This window comes from Anthonomus grandis, chromosome 1 (genome assembly GCF_022605725.1).
Source record: "Anthonomus grandis grandis chromosome 1, icAntGran1.3, whole genome shotgun sequence".
In the NCBI taxonomy this organism is placed as follows: domain Eukaryota; kingdom Metazoa; phylum Arthropoda; class Insecta; order Coleoptera; family Curculionidae; genus Anthonomus; species Anthonomus grandis.
In genome coordinates this window covers 29,337,464-29,340,616 of record NC_065546.1, presented here as the reverse complement: position 1 = coordinate 29,340,616, position 3,153 = coordinate 29,337,464, and the positions used below count along the sequence as shown (strand labels likewise).

Below are 3,153 nucleotides of genomic sequence, written 5' to 3'. Positions count from 1 at the left end.
AACCTCTTCAAAAAGTCTCTTCTGGCCACCTTCTTAGTCCACAACCAACCCTGACTAGACCTTGGCAAATCCTCAGTGTAGACCTTGTGGGTCCCTTGCCTCGTTCTCGTTCTGGATATTCCTTCGTATTGTCAGTATATGATTTGTTCAGTAAGTATCCTCTCTTCTTTCCTTTACGAGTGGCTACCGCCAGCAGTATATTAAAATGGCTCGAGGACCATGTACTTTTGGTTTACGGAATCCCTGATAGAATCATTGCCGACAATGGACCTCAGTTTCGTAGTGGGGCTTTCCAAAATAAAATGCAAGAGTATGGTATCCAAATACGTTATACTGCTAATTACCACCCGCAGGCTAACCCTGTAGAGCGTGTCCACCGTGTTCTAAAAACCATCATCTCAAGCTATGTTGATGAGGATCATAGGACGTGGGATCTAATTTTGGCTAAGGCAGGTTGTGCAATCCGATCAGCAAGACACGAAGTTACGGGTCTAACCCCAAACTTTGTAATTTTTGGTAGAGAACTTCGATTTCTGTGTCCCACCCCGACTTTAATTTCTCCATCTAACCCTAATGATTCCGATCCAACTTTGCGATCGAAAACATTGGAAAAGGTATTTGTCGATGTTCAGAAAAGACTGAAAAGGGCTTGCGAGCAACGTAGTAGGCGTTATAACTTACGGCATCGCGATGAGCGTTTTCAACTTGGTCAGGAGGTATGGCAGAGAAATTATGTTATCTCTAATGCTGCCAAAAACTTTACTTCAAAGTTCGCGCCTAAATATCTTGGACCCTACAAGATCAGCAAAATTCTCTCTCCATGGACCTACGAAGTTTCGGACTTGACAGGCCGTTGTCGTGGAGTTTGGCATGCTAAAGATTTAAAGGCACATCCACCTGATAATAACGTTCAAGATCAAATCTAATGTTAGTATCTAAGTTATAAGTCAGCGTAAATTAATTATTATAATAGATTCGTTTCTTTGTAGTTATTTTGAGGGTTCTTATAATGTTGTATTATATTAAGTATTTTCAAGTTAGGATTTCTTTTATTAGTTATTTAGTTAGATTAGTTTTTCTTTATTAGGGATTGAATTTCCATTGCAAGTTTCAGGTAAACTTCCTTTTCAGGAAGGAGGGGTGTGTTACAGGTTTAATCTCCAACAGATATATTAATTGATTTATTAATTTTTTTACCAAGATAAAGTAAATCGCAACCATAGTTTCATAAAATAATTTATTTAAAAATCATACATAAATATACATACTACACAGATATGATACCGTTAAGATGGTCCCTCCTAACATACCCGATCTGAAACGCAAGGAAAACCATTATTGGATGAGGAAAGTAAATAATAATATGGGATATTGTTTCATTGTTTTGTTGATTGAATAGAATTAGGAACTGCCATTGATTTTGCATTGATTTTACCTTGCAGGTCAATTTGGCCTATTTTAGATTTTAATGAATACTGAGCACTTATTAACTAATTGTTTATTTTGTTCAAATCATAAGGATCAATAGTGATAAGAATGTTGATGTCAATCTGGTCTGTCAGTTTTTTTTTGTAAATTATTGTTGCTAAACCATGGCCTCAAGTTATAGATTGCTCCATAGTTGCAAATTACTTAAACCAATGTTGGTACCAGATAGTACCCAGTAGTTAAACCCAGCATGTCAACACCTAGGTACTTGACAGATAAATGCATTCCTTAAAATTTGGAGGGAACTGACAATCCTATTTTTAAGAGATTCATTCTTTATCTGGTTCTAGAGTATGACAGATAGTTTCGCTTAATGCGGATGTGAAAAGGTAGACCCTATCTTAGCCTAATTTTTTTTTTGTAGTTACTAGTATGTGCTAGGATAGCTTAATTGCTGATTTTCTAAGTAGGCCTAAGAGTTTATAGGGCTCCTTGTTTTTGTTGTGTTAAATAAACCCCAGAAAAGGCCACATTCCATCTTCGGTAAGTTAGCACATGTTACATGCCTAAGTCATTTTCCTATTTTTTTCATCTAATTAATCTCTTATTTGCATGCTTTTCGGTTTAACTCAAAAGAACATCAATGCATCCAACTTTTCAGAGAGCAATTTTATAAAATTTAACTTACTTACCCACACAAAAATGCCATAAAATTGACAGCCATGTCGAACCTCATGTGTGGTCCCCATTTTTAGGCCTTCCTGTACCTTCTGCTTATCCTCTGCTTCTGCTTTTGCTGCATTTTTATTGTTACTGCTTCCACCTCACTTGCTACTCCACGTGTTACCACATCAAGTCGCTTGGATCATCACCTCCGGAACCTGCATTCCTTCCAATCGGCTACACCTAATACCGATTGCCCTCCACTACCTGCTAGACATTCTGGAAGCATCCTAACTGGTCGATCTGCTGCTGCCTCTTTTGACCCAAACGTATAGCTGCCAACAAAGGAGCCCCATTCAGATCAGGTGGGCCCTGCTACCAGTCGGAGATACTCAGAATTTCAGGTAGTCCCTTTTTCTTTTTGGCTTGGTTTCTCCAGGTATTGATTTATCGGTTCGTCGCAATTTATAGATTATTTTTTTTTTGAATTAATATGTAGAAATAATCACAGAATTTAAATTCAATTTAGTAAAATTGTTTATATAACCACCATCACTGATTTGATTTGAAATTGGGAACTGAGTATATACGTATATGCGAGGTATTGTCAGATGTACAATTGAATAAGTATTAAGTGCTAAATTATACTTTATTTTCTTTCTCATAATTTTAAATTTCATAATCATAACTTAAGTATTAAACCATTACTGTCTTTTGTATTTATTTTTTTTAAATTGAGGTTATAGATTAAATTAGTTGTCAATTATGACATTGATTTATCTTTCAATACTAAAGCTGGGTTTAACGATATAAAGCTGCGTTTTCTTTGCGTGCCCTAATAAAGGCTAATAATCATAACCCTGGAACCCACATTTAGGCATTGTGCGAGAAACAGTGCAATAACCAACAAATTTCCGGCTTCGGCGAGGCCTTTCTCAGCTTTAAAATAATTGAATTTTGCTGTTTTTTTTTACGTCAGGTTAAAAAAATATATAGAGTTTATATATTGTTCGATAAATAAACTAATATTTTTAGTTAGAATTGGTAAAGAATTTCATTATC

At 35.9% G+C, this 3,153-nt stretch overlaps 1 long non-coding RNA gene across 1 annotated transcript; it reads right to left on the bottom strand.

Moving 5' to 3' along the window:
- Positions 1 to 1,220: 1,220 nt before the first annotated feature.
- LOC126742444 (uncharacterized) lies at positions 1,221 to 2,262 on the bottom strand. The gene is made up of 2 exons (XR_007662568.1): positions 2,121 to 2,262; positions 1,221 to 1,315 (listed from the first exon to the last, which is right to left on the bottom strand). It is a non-coding gene; the product is annotated as an uncharacterized LOC126742444 (long non-coding RNA).
- Positions 2,263 to 3,153: the final 891 nt, after the last annotated feature.